This window comes from Culex pipiens, chromosome 2 (genome assembly GCF_016801865.2).
Source record: "Culex pipiens pallens isolate TS chromosome 2, TS_CPP_V2, whole genome shotgun sequence".
Lineage (NCBI taxonomy): Eukaryota > Metazoa > Arthropoda > Insecta > Diptera > Culicidae > Culex > Culex pipiens.
Window position 1 is genome coordinate 37,275,252 of NC_068938.1, and position 15,516 is coordinate 37,290,767.

The window sequence follows — 15,516 nt, forward strand, 5'->3', positions numbered from 1 at the left end:
TTATATCCTTGAAATTGTTAATTTATTGCGTACTGGCGGCAACGAGAAAGGTTTCCCAAATTGACTCAAGTTTCACGCAAAAGAAGTTTGGCAGGTTACAGGTATGTGACAACTGACCAGTTGATTTTGCGTTGCAACATAGGAAGCACATACCAGATCGCGTGAAGTGAATAAGTCAAATTGTTGTTAAAACATTTCGAAGCTTTGCTGATAAGAGCAATGCACTGACCTAGGAAGACATAGATTTTAGTCAAAACCCCTTTCCATATTGTTACTTCATTTCACACACAATTTAAAATAGTTTAATGCTTAATTCTACAGGAAAATATCTCAAAAGTTGCGTTTTTTCTAAGCTATAAATAAATGTCCCTTTAAGATATCATAAATTGCTATAGATTTGACGCATGATACTTTATATTTGGCCGAGAAAAAAGAATAAAAAATATACACCTAAACCCGAACCCTCAGACAAATATTTACAGTGAACGGATAATTAGATAAATCGATGCCTCTAGGATTAATAGGATTCTTATCTAGTTAGCATAAGAGAGCACAGAGGCATCGAAATATTAAGGCACGAAACAGCTAAGAATCGATAACGGGAATCAATCCCAAGACCATTATCTTAACAACTCACGGCCAAAAACCGACATATGACGCTCAGTGGAAAAAACTATTTCGGTGAACAAAGAAACACCATATTAGATGATGTGCGTACATAATCGGTAATTTGATGGCATTATCCTCTCGAAATCATAGTTATTCTATCTTTCAAATGCGAGGCTGCTATATTCTCAGCCGACTGCCAAATTTGTCAATTTCGTAAAAATTCACCCCAAACACATTAGCAAAAATTCCTAGCAAGCGCCAGAAAGGTCAAAACAGTACAACTCTTTCTTTGATAAGATTACCATTGCGGTGCCCCAAAATCTGCGAATCTCGTAAAACTTTCATCGTATAGAAATGGACGCTCCATCGCGCACGCCGGAAATTTACGACCATAATCCAATCCAAATATGTCAGGGGGTTAGAGGTGTCATCTCACCCAGAAATAAATAGCTCGTTGAAATTATACACCGACGGCGTAAACTTAACCCCCGACTATTAAATTTACGAAGAAAACGCGTGATAAGGTTCGTCATGCGACAGTTTTCTGTTGATAAGAGACAGTCAGTGTTTATCGGTGGTTTTGGGATCTTCCCATGATAAGATTTAGAGAATGTTGAACTGGTAATATAATTAAAAGAAAACAATACTTTGTATTGTGTTGAGTTCCACGCAAGATTTTCAATACATGACTGTTGAAAAAAAAACACATACTAACGAAGTCATAAACAAGAAATCAGTTTACAAATCTCGTTGGCATCGTTGACGGTTGGCATCAGTGCTCAATCCGGTAACTTTTTTTACGATCAGAGATTATTTACCAACCTTTTGTGCAGACTACACCCATTTCAACAGGTTTTACAAACGCCTTAGCGATCCTAAAAATACACAAAAACGATACAGGCGCTCTGTATGTGGGGTCTGAGTGCTGCTGCTCCACAACACTTTGCATCCATCCACATCAACAGGTTATTACGAGCATCCGAGAACAGTATAGCTGAGCGAACTTGATCCACAAACTTTTTTTATCACCGCCGGTCGCTACCTGGCGGGATTTGTAAACAACAGAATGTAATCAGGGATATACATTTTAAGGCGATGACGAGTGATTTGTTGTGTTTGATACTAGAACCTTTAATGGTTCTTGACATTTTGGCGCCAGGGTTGAGATTGAGATTGTTCTTTCCAGGTACATGTCAGTTTAGGCTGGTACAAGTTTTATTTAAAGTTTTTGTCTCCCCCTCTTCAAAGTTGTCCCGAAAAATCAGGGGGCAAAAAAAATATTTTTTCAAAAAACTTCAAAATTTCAATAGAAATTGAAGTGCAATCAGCTGAAATCAATTTGAAAATGCATTACCCTGCGTTTAGAATCATTTTTAGCATGTTTGGGTTGATTCACAAATCTTTTGAATTTTTGAAAATGTCGATGTTTAGTATTGTAATTTTTTTTTTCGTTAAAATTTTTGTTTTCGTCAAATCTTACATTTTTTGAAAACTAATGATTGCAAAACAACTGAACTGCCCATGTTCGCATAAATGTCCCATATGCATTTTCATCGTTTTTGAGTTATTGATGCAGTTTCGTGTGCTCTTTCAAAAGAGCCTATAACATCCAGTACTTTGTTCTAGAAGCAGGAGGAAATCCAGTTTTTTCGCGAAAACTTAGCACGTAGCCTTATGTGTGAGACAAACTTCAAATTCGTTTTTCTCAATTTGCTGTTTTTGCATATGGGACATTTCGAGCCAAACATTTCATTAGGGCACAAAACCAAAAACCGCGATTCGAGAAAATCGCTTGCAAAAAGTGCACAACTTGTTTCAATTGCTATTTAAAAAAGAAGCTTGACTGATGGTATTTTTACTTATGATACGATAAAACAGATCATTATCCTCAACTCTGCTTGAATGCTTCTTAATTTATGTTGATTTTCGCAATAAAACTCATAATTTAAAAAAATCTTGTTATCAGGCCCTTTTAACTTTCCAACTGTTGTTCATAATGGGCCCTTTCTAGATGCAATTTCGAAGAGAATTGAAAGGGCACTAAAGCGCTGTCACCTGATTGTTGTGTTGAATGATGTTTATGGGACCTTTTGTTCAGTTAGAAATAATGAGGAATTCAGCGAACATTATGTTAATTGGTGAAGTTTTGTGATCGAATGGTGAGAATAAGGCATGTGAAACATAAAAATTCTTCAAATGTGTACTGAACAGCATCCGCGGGACCGTATTAAATATTGTGTTTCGACGAAGTTTTTTTCTGCAGAAATCTTTGGTGAAACGTAAACCAAACGTTGTTTTGAAGTGAATTAGTGTTAAGAATGTATGAAAACTTCACTTTATAACATAGAAAGTTCCTCAACTACGAAAAACTAACGAAAAAGAAAAGGGCATATTTAACTTTTTTTCTGGTTCGGAGTGAACATTGTTATGGGCCCTTTTGAGTTTTTGATTTTTTCAATAGGAAATTGTTTGTTATCAATCTGATTCTTGGAGGGCATGTAGGGAGTGTACTAATGAATGGAATAGTGGAATAATCCCGAATGTTTATGTTTTGGTTTTGTGCCCTAATGAAATGTTTGGCTCGATTTATGCGAACATGGGCAGTGAACTAGTGTAAAATGCATTTTAAAACAATTTTTCCATACAAATGATTAAACTATGGCTTGTTATTTCAATTTTTTTTTAAACACCCGAAAAAAAATAAAAAAAATGGTTTATTGGATCTTTAAAAAAACTACAGATATGACAACTGGCTTTTTTGTTGTTTTATCATAGATATTTACACTTACGTGCTTCATCTGTCAATAGACTGGCATTTTTTAATCGGAACATAATTTTGCATTAACAAGGGCAACATGCACGGAATTTTCTAGCCCATTACAAATGACTTGGAAAAATCTCTTTCTAAAGAGTATCATTTGACACTCATTTAGAGAAAAAATCGAAAGAAATGTTGTCTCCAACCTATGAAATATCGGTAACTAAAAGCTCCATAAATCAGATTCATGATTATCGGAAAAAAAATTGATTTAAAAGCTGCATCACGCCGGGAATAACTCGTAACTTTGAGTCTTAACTTAAGTGACTAAGGGAAGTTAGTGAAAAATGTTTTCATGCGATGATTCCATCTCTTAACAAACCAAAGCAAGAATATGAAAAGTGAGTCATGATTCTCCCCAATCAACGGCTTGTTAAGAAACTATCTTTTCAATCGATATCTGTTTTGAATTGTTTCTAGATTACGCATGTCAAGGTAATGCCGATTTATTAAATGAAGTAAACCGCTGCCTGTAGTTATTTGTCCACTCGGTTCAAATTAGTGACATAATTTAATAAAATATCAATAAATATTCAAATTGTTCCAAGCCGTGAATTACGTTGTACGTTGGCAAACGTCGTTGTGTGCCCGAACTGCTTCTCAGTTCCATGGACGGCATATCTGCAGCAGAAGCAAAACAAGTTAAACTTGATTGAATTAGGAAAGAGGTTACCGATGTTAATAAAAATATGCCATCGGCATTTCTGACGCACCAAAGATCCCATTCCGCCCCATGGGTAGAAATTTTCGCAACACCGTTTAAAGCGGAAATTTGGCAAACCAATTGGATGGTCTGCACTGTTTGTTTGAAGATTTTTTATTTAATTTTGCCCGTTCCCGTTGTGAGAGTAGCGGGAATACGGTTCGATACCCTCGCGGTGACCTCTACTAATCATTGGCTTGGCTCAATAAATGCCGAACTAATTTACTACATTTGACATCTCCAAATTGCGGCTAGAATAACAATGGTCTGATCATTGACAATTCGCTGTTCAGCCATTGAAAAACGCAAATCATGAATCTATTAGTAAGAGTATTGTAAGTGTTTCGCTATCAAAAATATGTACCTCAACATTAGGTCAAAGCAAATAATTTTCGAGATTTCAACGAAAACACAACTGCGAATAATGTGAGGCTGCTATGTAAGCAAGGTACAATTCCAGTTCTAACCAGCAACAAGCAAACAAATAACAGTTCAAGAACTTTTGAAAGTCGTCTGTAAAAATAAGATTTACTGGTTCGATAAGTAACTTGATTTTCAACGGAGTCCATTTAAACTGTTGTGTGTATACTTTAACAAAAAAACAAACAACTGTGATAAAAAGTAGAGTGCAATAATAGTCAGTATTGGGAAAAAATATACCAAATCAACCAAGCATAACAAAAAATGCTTTGAAAATGCGGTCCTGGCTTGCTAAAGCAAACACATTAAAAATAAACGATACTGACAAAAAGATGTTCCCGATTCCACGACCAAATAACAACGCAAAAGTGAGTGGCAACTTCTTGCCTAAACTTGGTTTCCAGTCGTCCTTCAGATTGAATTTGCTTCCTCCCAAACTTTGGTAAATATGTCGCAGTAGGGTATACCAAAAAAACATTAAAAAAATATGTACGGTCAGTGTTATTAGAATATCGAAATTCATAATAAGCAAAAAAAATACATCATTTAAAAAAAAAAAGAATGGTCACCCTAAATCTGCGACCGTGAACAACCACCAGAAGGCAAATTTTCGATCGAGGGCGGGGAAAAACGTGGGAAAAAATGCGTAATGAAAATAGCTGCCATCGTCGCGCGATACGTAACGTACTCCTGCGACCCCGGCTGGAGGAGATAACGGTTTTGTGGTAGGTTCTTATAAACGATGATTGGGTTTTTTTTTATTATTGCTCTTCCAGGAATGAGGAAGTATCTTCCCATTGAAAAGCGTTGTTTGGTGGAAAATTTGAGCATGCATTACATGGCTTATCAATCAACTGTTGGTGTATCAGTGTTTTGATAAAACACAATTTGTTGCTACTTGCTCTTTGATTTTTTTTTTTTGTGTTCTTATGTTTAGGTAAAAACATCAAACGGTTTTTAAGCATCATACGTCTTTATGAATGTGATAGCAATGTACAGAATGCATAGAGAAACATAGAAGTTTAGGGTAATCTGAGGTTCTTTAACAACACGAATCATCAGAAATGCAAGTTCTATGCATTTTAGTGGATTTTCCGCTAAATATGTAATGGCGTTTTAAAAAAATCAGCTTGTGGAAATAAGGTGTTATTGTTTCCTACATGATTATGATATTTATATTTAAAAATTCAAATTTTTGCTAAAAACTATCAGGCTTTGAAACATAACCATCAAATGACAACACAAAAAAATTCAACCCATATAAGATTTTTCCTTTTTAAATTAAACTTTGTTTCAACTATTTTTTTTACCTAATGAAAATTAGAGTAGAGGTTGAAAATTTGGTACCGTAAACCGGGGTGATTTTGATAGGATTTCAATTTGTTTTTGGAATATTTTCCAACAGGAAAGGTTTTTCTCAAGATTATTATTTCTAAAACATGTACTGGGGTACGCCACACCAAGTCCATGCACTATTTTGGAAAAAAGTTTTTTCAATAGTGTTTAGAAAAATAGTTACGTTAAAAATTCTTAGTTTAAATTCCGGGGTGACTTTGATAGTCATAGTTTTTCTTATTAAAATCATATTAAAGATGTTCAAACTTTATTTTTACGTTAAATGTACCATCACTAAAGTAGCTGATATAGTTTTAAGAAAAAAAATCCATGTTTATATTTAGTTAACTAAGTTTATAAGCTTTTTAACAAAATACATAAAAATTTTAGGTAAAATTGCTAAAAAGTCGGAATTTTGCCAGAAATTTGTTAAAACTAGTTTTGTTTATAAAACTATCGATTTAAATTGCATTTCATACTGAATTCGAAGCACGAATCACAAGTTTTTACATTTTACATGAAATTTGTTCAACTGAAATTGCCTATAAATTTGGAGAATTTTTGTTAATTGTGTTTCAAAAACACATATTATTTATTATTTACAAACTTATTTAACCTTCTCCTAGTGGAAAATTGTCCAAAGAATCCGAAAATGCATTCCGTTTTCCGATTCAAAATCATGTTCATTGAGAAAATCATGACACTTTGAGAAGTTTAAAATAATGACTTTCATCAACATTTTCTTAACTATAGTTAACTAACTTTTTAAACTTTCCAAAATGTTATGAAAAGTTCTTTTTGAGGTACTTTGAACACTTCTCTACCACGGTCAGTATGAATCTAAACCATTCCGTACGTCTTTTAATTGTTCTCTTCATTTTGCGGAAAAATCGCAAACCTATCAAAGTCACCCCGGCTATCAAAGTTACCCCGTTTTACGGTACTACTCAACTTAAAGAAAACTCAGAGTCAAGCAATTCTCACTAACTTGGACTTCGCACTAAATTATTGCTATCGATCGCACTATTGCGACTTGTCAAACTGGCTTGGGAAATTTTAATTTTCTCAAAAAATGATCAAAGCGAGCCGATGTTGCTCACCTGTCAATCGCAATTTTAAAGTGCGAATGTCCAGTTTGGTGGAAACTGCGACTGGAAATGTAAATAAACAACTGCTGGTTGCCTAGTTTTTGGAAATTTTGTTGTCAAAAGTGCGAGAGAAAAGTGCGGGCCAAATCCAAGTTACAGTGCAAGGATCAATAATTGAAGAAAATTTAAACATATTTTTCTCAATTTACGTATTTTGTATTTTTGAAGTAATTTTTTCAGAGTATTAGAAATAAAAAAATGCCTTTTAAACATAACAGATTTGCTTGCATGCTTTACGAGGTATATGAATAAAAAAAATGGATTTTAACCAGTTTTCCGATACATTCACCTAAACGTTTGCTTTTGAATGATTTTTTTTTCTTTGCAAAGTTCAAATAATTTCTATTATCCGTTCGGCTGTGTCATTTTTGCAATGATATTATTAATCCATAATCCCAATTACTTCCAAACTATGAACATTTATTAATATTATTTTGTACTGTATTAATCTTTATGAAATTTTATCAGTGCATTGTTTTTTTTTTTCAAAATAAAATTGGAATGATTTTAACCCTGTAATGCCCAAATTATTTTTTCCGAAATCTTATTTTTTCTCATGTTCAGTGGTTATTTTGAGCAACGTTTGTTCTACGGAAAACTTTATTTCTTTTTTTTCTTGTTTCATTTTTAGTATTTTTATTTGCATTTATCATGTTAAGTTTATGTTTATTTTTGATAGTATTTGGCTTATTCTATATCTTCCTATCGTAATCTTTTACCTTTTTAGTTTTTAGTGTTTTTACAGCCATTTTTTTTGTTATTCACATGTTCTGGTATAGAACGATACGATTGTCATTTAAATTGTAGAAAAGAGCATAGAATCATAGTCTTACACAAATTACTGCATGCTTATAGTGAAAAAGGCAGCCTAAAATGACCTTAAAATAAATAAATTTTAAGAGTTTTTCTTTCCATTGCTTTTTACAAAAAAAAAAATTGGTTCAAAAAATTGGTTAAGAATAGATTTTTGGCGATTTTTTAAATCGAAGTCCGCCTAAAGGGTATTTATAATTACGAGAATTACTTTTTTGAGTTTTTTTTTTTTTTTTTTGCAAAATTGTGCAATACTTTTAGATTAGCACTTTGAGTAACCATATGCTTGACGGATTTGCAATAACCTAACTATCAAAAAAAAATCTCTACTGACCTAAGCTTAGCTTTGAAAAAAAAGGCTTAGAAAAAAGACTTGAAATTTTTTTAAAGGCCTCAAAATCTAAAGGAGAAGTTTAAAAATACAATTGGAATCTCAATTTGTTAACTCGTAGTTTTCGGGGCCAGACATGCTATAGCTGAAAATATTCAGAAGGACCTTTAAAAAAAATTATCGAACCCAAAATAACCATGCGTCTCCATCAAAGTAAGATTCCATTGCATATTTTTGGAAACGCATGGTTATTCAAGTTTGTATGATGTACCTGGTTAGTAAGAAGTGGTTATGAAACTCTGTTAGCACCACCCTCATGTTTAAACAAAATGTTTCAGCCTGGAAATTTTCCAGCTTTTTCAATTTGAGTCAAATCGGAGCACTGATTTGAATTCAACTTGTATTGCTGATTTATAAAAAAAATCCTCATTAATGCGTATTTTAAACTGAATTAAACTTTCTTCAGTGAAATCCTCACAAAATTACGGTTTGCTGAAATATATGCAAACCTTGTTTCACCGGCCAGAATCCACTTGTCTGTTTATTTTGGCAAAACACGTATACAAATCGGGCCCCGCTATCGCCTTATGTAGGCTTTTGCAATCGTCAGGAGGCAGCCAAAGTTTTTAATATGTTATAGGCGATATTTAGCGAATTTACGCACATTTCATGCAAATGATGGCGGATCTTCAAAGCAAGAATACACGACCAAAACAAACAGGAATAATGATATCAAGTTTCAACCTGCCGGTGTTGGCTTCATTCCAGCAAATCTTCACGTTGTTTTTTTGTTTCTCCTGACCAACCGACAACCGACCACCGTCAGACGTCACCAGATGTGACCAAAAGTCGTCCAAAAAGTGCGTAGCACAGCGTCTGCTCCCCTTCGCGCGGAGCAAAGCAAAAGCTCAACCCAAACCGACGCACAAAATTGGGGCCCTTCCTTGGGCTTCTCGAAAAACTTTCGCAGAACAGAAATGACCTTGGCGCAGAATCGATTTTTTGGTTCTTTCCCTTTTTTGGAGGGGGCCCTCCTCTCTTCTTAAGGGTTCTTCCGGAAGGGAACATTTCGTGAGCTTTTTTTTGCTGTTTTTCATGACATTTTTCGACTGCTGCCGTTGTGCTCAAAGTAAGAACGCAAAAATGCGTAATAACTTGCCCTTGCCTGGCTGCCTGCGAAGGTGGTTGGAGGAGGCTCATTTGTTGTGGGTTTTGTTTTCATCGCAATGTTCACGTAAGACCCGCTGCTGCAGGGTAAACCACCACACTTGAGGCTATGCGAAAACGAGTGTGACGATGTTGGCAGGAGATTTTATGTAAACCAAAATATGTGGAAGCAATGGAGGCTGAAATTTGATGCGACTACCACTTTGAGGGTTGGTAAATGTAGAATAAGTTAACACTGGAACGCCCAACGCATGTCCAACTTACACGGACGCCCAAGCCTCCCAAAAAAGTTGGAACGCTAACTTCAACTCGCTGGTTCTCGGGCATAACTCAACCAATCGGGACGATTCTTGTTTCCAGGGATTTGTAAGAATGTCTAGATGATCCTAAAATTTTGCAGAACTTGATTTGAACAAATTTGTAATTTCTGCGATCAAAAACATCGTTCCAACTTTTTTTAAACGACAGCCCCCGCGGAATTTTTGGCGAATTTTTTTTTACACGCGAAAAAAAAAGTTGGAACGATGTTTTTGATCGCAAAAATTACAGATTTGATCAAATTGAGTTCTGCAAAGTTCTAGAATCATCTAGACTTCCTAACAAATCACTGAAAAAAAATAATTGTCTTGATTGGGTGAGTTATGCCCGAGAACTAGCGAGTTGAATTTACCGTTCCAACTTTTTTGGAGCCTTGGGCGTTGGAATGTTAAGTAAAAAATATTAGATGATGAAGGTAAATTGCTCTGTCGTAGAGCCAACAACTGCCAAACTCAAGTAGCTTAGCACAAAAAGTAATTTAGACTAAAATTCTTAGCTGTTGAAAACATGTACGGTAGAGAAGTCATCGAAGATACACTATGAGTTTTAATTCTGTAATTACATAATTCTGGAATTACTCTTAAACTTAATCAAGTTCAATTAAAAGAGATTGTGCTTAACTTATATTCTATAGTAAAGTAAATCTTTCCCAGTTCCTGAGGGGAACACCCGTGAAGAGTATCGGGGCCGGCATTTACAAAGCGGATTCAGTGGCAATTTTCATTCTCAACTTAATGTTAACATGTTTAGGTTAATGTTAACATTCCATAGGTCGCCTCCCTAAGGTGTCGTGATAAGGTCCAGTTTGTGACGATACACTACCTTCCCTTTACTAAGCAATCGATTCCAGAAGGGAAAAGATCACCAGTTGTGTTGGTCCGAGCCGGGATTTGAACCCCGATCTACCGCTTACGAGGCGGAAGCGTTACCACTAGGCTACGTGGCTCGGTCTTATATTCTATGATATGAATAAAAACTTCTGCATAAATATAAGATGCGTATACTTATTATAAAAAAATCATTGGAGTATTGTGTATTGATGATCTTAAAGTAAAAAAGTTTTAAGGTTTATTTTAATTTATAAATTGCTACCGTCAGTGGGGGTGACATTCGGTCTGGGAGATGAGATTGGGTCAAAGTGATTTGTTAACGGATTTTACCATTTCTCAGGTTCTTCTCAATGAAACTTAATTCTATTAAAAGGGTTGTGTTAGGGACATTTTAAGATGACTTAGCTGAAAAAATCTCGTTCCTAAACAAATCCTGTCATTTTGGCATCTGTCTAAAGTTAAGGTACGTTTTGGCCAAAAATGACCTCTCGAAAAATCAACTTTTTAATATTTTTGATAGAATTGCTCGAAAAGTACCCATTTTTTTTAAATTCCTACTTCAAGACTTGTTTTTACCATATCTTTCTATTTGAGCATCATTTTAGTTTCATTTGACCCAATGTCACCCCCTCTAATGGGTGAGGATTGTGTTAGTAAACTATCTAAGAACAATTCTACGTTAAAAGATTTTCGGTGTTATTTAAATTGTTTTTGTTACTAAGAAATTTGGAGAGGTGAATCGTGACGCCCGAGAAATTACGAGAGGTGAATCGTAGTCACCTCACAAACGGTATATTTCGAGGATTTTTTTTAAAAGGTCCTATAAGCTATTGTGTTTCATATATTTATAGGACCGCTAAAAAAAACTCTAGATTTGATTATTATTCTAATTTTCTATTACTACTAAAATTATAAATACAAAATTTAAATTTTTTCTTGTTTGTTTCTTGAAATAGACCAACCACCAAATCGTTGCGCAAGTTTTGATATCACAAGATGGATCAAAATTGCTAAAATAAGAGGTTGAAACTCTTGTGATGCATTCCGGGTTTTTTTCTTTAAAAATCATAAAATTAAATGGTTGTTGATTTTAGGAATACTCAAAATCCTCGAATATATTTTTATTTCTTAAATATTTTTCAACATCCACATGGGCTCAGTTCGACAAGTCTTCTTCCCAATTATGAGCCTATTTGTCAAAGTAGGGATGAGGTATCGGGGGATCCGACCCTGATATCATCAAATTTTCATTCTGGTTTCGACAGGTTCCGGGTCCTTCTTATACAAAACCGTTCCAAAAAGTGTTGCTAAAATTAAAGCGAGCGATAAATGGGGGAAAAAAATACAATAAAACGGTAGTTTGAATTGGGTATTGAGAAATTTTTAGTTGGATAATTTATCTTATGCGCATTATCACACATTTTTTAAAGGTATCGACTACATTTTGCTCTGAAACTCTCTAGCTATACTCGAATTTAATTTCAAAAATAATAAATTATTAAAAATGCGGTTGTTTTCCAGATTCGATTATTCAAAGTTTGTAAGGAGACCCTCCGAACTATCGACTTTCAGCTTATCGAAATGTCTGTAATTTTTCATCATATTTGAAAATTTAGTTTTTGAAGTTTATCGTTAAAAACAGTTATATGATTTCTTAAATATTTTATCCAAATTGAAACAAAGAGAGAAAATTATGTTGATGTTGATATAAAAAATGTTCGCAATGAAATTTTCAAGCATTTGGAACTATAACGAACTTTAACTTTGTTTTATATTGAGTAAAGCTTACAAGGTTGTAAACTGTAAGTTATGACCAGTTGGTTTTAATTAGGAATACACATATATATATAAAATGCTGAGTAAATAAAACAAAATTTAAACAAAAAAGCAGCGCATTTTTAGATATTTTTTGTCATGCAACAATCTAAAATGTTCAGATAAGTTATTTCTTCGATCGCTTCAGTTTTTTAGCAGTTGAAAGAATATAACACAAAATGATGAGTGAAAATAAAAACAATTTCATTTGCTCCATGACTAATTCACTTGAAAATCAAAACACACAACCAGACTGTATTACATTTTAACTTACCAGTGGCTCTGTTATCATGAAATCCAAGTACTTTAATCCAATCCAATAAACGCGGGTTTTTTTCCTGCCTCACCACCAATCAAACATATGAGTAAATAAACGCACTTCAAATAAGCCCTCTCTCTATATCTCTCTCGCTTGGCTTGTTTGTCACAATCCACAGCTCAGCACAGCACAATCACAAACTCCCACGACGATATCAGTATCAGAGACACCTTTTTTATCAGGCTTCCCGTTGTTTGTTTTGCTTCACTGACTTTCTCTTAAACTTAGAAGAGAAGGAACAGAAAGAATAACATCCTCGCCCGTTTTTTTTTTCGAATGGCAAATTCGGGATACGCTCAAATGGGGTATTTTTTATATTCCTGAATCAATTTTTTTCTGGTTTACACTTATCACTCTTGTGCTATTATGTGTGGTACACAGTACAGCAGTAGTACTCTTCTGAGCCGTTGGGTTTTCGCTTTAACTTGACGCCGTTGTTTCATTTGTTTTATTATTTTCTTCTCACAGCGGCGGCCCCTCCGACAATTTCTGGTCACAGACAATTTTTTAAACACACATTTTTATATCAACGTCTGCCCGCCCGTCGGCTGTAAATATGTGGCGGAATATCAGATGATATTTCAGGAGCCAGACACAGACGAAAGAAAAAAAAAATGTCGCCTCTTCTATCCCATCGCGCGCGCCGTTTCAATTCATCCTGCACCCAGAAATAGAGCGAAATTTCGTAGATTTTTCAAAAATTGCCGCCCTTTTTCCAGACCGCCACTCTGGCACTGGTTATTCCCGTCGTTGGAAGCCACTTGACTGCATTGGCCGAATCATCAATTTTGTTTTGATTCGATGTCACACTTCCCTTCACGGGTCTTCGTCACACGGGGTTGTGGCGGCAATCAGCAGACTGACTGCTCAACCATGTGCTGAGGTGTTGCTACGACTCCTGATTTGGTGTTGAGTTCACTTCCCCTTCACAAACAAAACAGCAATGCTGGCGGTAATCCCTGAGGAATCCTTAAAATGTCCACTTGTTCAAAAGGCGCAAATTGCCCAAAATTTGGGCAGCAAATTTTGGGGCAGGGCAGCGCAAAATCGCGGGACCTTACAAAGCGTCAACCGTTCGCTACGAACTCTCACCGGTAACTAAACCTCTGTGTATCAACGCGCTGATAGAACTCAAAGCGAGGCAACGGCAAGGAGACTGAGCAAAGAGAACCCGCGCGCGGCGACTTGGAACACACTCAAGCAGAGTGTGTGGAGTGTGAGAGCATAACAAGAGCGTCGTTTGTAATAGTGCAGCATGGAACATGAAGCAGTCAAAAAATAAGCAATCCTTTTTAATCCTATCAGGCCTTAATTTTCCAAAAAATATTTTTTTAGTTATATATGACCCATCAGGCCTGAAAAGGTTAATACAAAATGGGGTTTCCTCTAGTATGTGTGGCAGGTTAAGGATTTGATCCTAATTCTACAAATTAGAGGATTCTCAATAAATTTAAAAAAAAAATATTTTTTGTTAAAAAAAATGAATCTTGAGAAGCGAATTTCTGAACGATTTGGATTCTTGAGCAAAGTTGTAGATGGAGATTAGGACTATTCAGAAAAAAAATGTACACTATAAAGATCCTTTTTTTATAGGTACGGTACGGTATAGGTACGTATTTTATATTTTCTAATTTTTTATTATGTTTTAGAAATTTTGAAATAAAACTATCTCAAAAAGTATTGTACAGACTTTAATGTATAGTACAGAAGTGTGGTCCCAAAATTTAAAATATGTAAAATGATTCAAAAATCATTATCTGTTAGAAAAAAAATATACGTTTCACATATTTTTTCAATGAGAATTTCAATTGCAGTCAATATTTGTATATTATTTATGAACCAAAATAAACCTTCGGTGAACTTCAAAAATGTCGAGTTGTGTAATTTATGCATTTACCCATTGAAGTTGTTTTTTTTATCAGTTTATTTGTTAACTATTTTTGCAACGAACCAGTAAAAGACGTAAAACTACAGGAAACAAAATATGTCCTTAAATTCATTGATATTTAACAATTTTTGTCAGTATCATTACTGTTAGTAATAATGTTGAAAACATTCTGTGATACTTTCTTACAAGTTTTGAAAACTTCGCTGCAATTTTGTTTTTTTTGCATTTGTAAATGATGTTGATTTAAAAAAAAAGACATGCTCGAGAGCGTTTCAAAAAAATACTTCAAAGAGCACCAAAAAGTGTTCCCGCTTGTGATAGTAATACTTTTGAGCAGCCTGGTGGTCGTCACTTCTATAGGTCTGCCAGTAAGAATAATACTTTCGGAACATTGATTGAGCATAAAACACCATGCGTCTCCAGTAAAAGAACTTAATTTGATGGAGAAGCATGGTACGTTAAGTTCAGTTGAAAATCATAGAAAAATATGTTCAGCTGTGAGCTCTTTGGTAACGAGACCTTCAAATCAGCAAGAAGGTTATCATTTGATCTGTAAGGGTATTCAGCTATACATTTAAAATATCTCCATTAAAATCCTAACTAATCACCTTTTTTCTAATTGTGTTTTTGTGAGAATAGTTAAATAATGTCATTTTATGGACAACCCTATTTCGTATAGGATCTCCATAATCGCCAAATAAATTTAATATTTTGACTGAGTAACTTCATGCTAAATTCGAGCCAAATTGGAGCACTTTTGATCTGGTTCCTGTTAGTTTGACGTGGAATCACTGTAATATGCAAATATTAAAAAAAAACTTTAGTAATCTTCAGCAAATCGATGCTTCTGTGCATGATAGAGAACTAACTAGATAAGATAACTTAAAAAAAACTGAGATAATTTCATTTTATGGCATTGTATACATAAATGTCAGCATTGTGTGATACATTTTGAATATGAGTTTTTAATTAGACCGGTTTTTGTATTTAATCAACCGGTTT

The 15,516-nt window shown here is 34.6% G+C and overlaps 1 protein-coding gene across 1 annotated transcript in view; it reads right to left on the bottom strand.

Moving 5' to 3' along the window:
• LOC120412805 (uncharacterized) overlaps nt 1–13,740 on the bottom strand; it is a 46,829-nt gene extending 33,089 nt beyond the window's left edge. The window contains exon 1 of the mRNA XM_039573405.2: nt 12,582–13,740. The gene's annotated coding sequence lies outside the window, so the exon portion shown is untranslated. The remainder of the gene's footprint in view (nt 1–12,581) is intronic.
• Nucleotides 13,741–15,516: the final 1,776 nt, after the last annotated feature.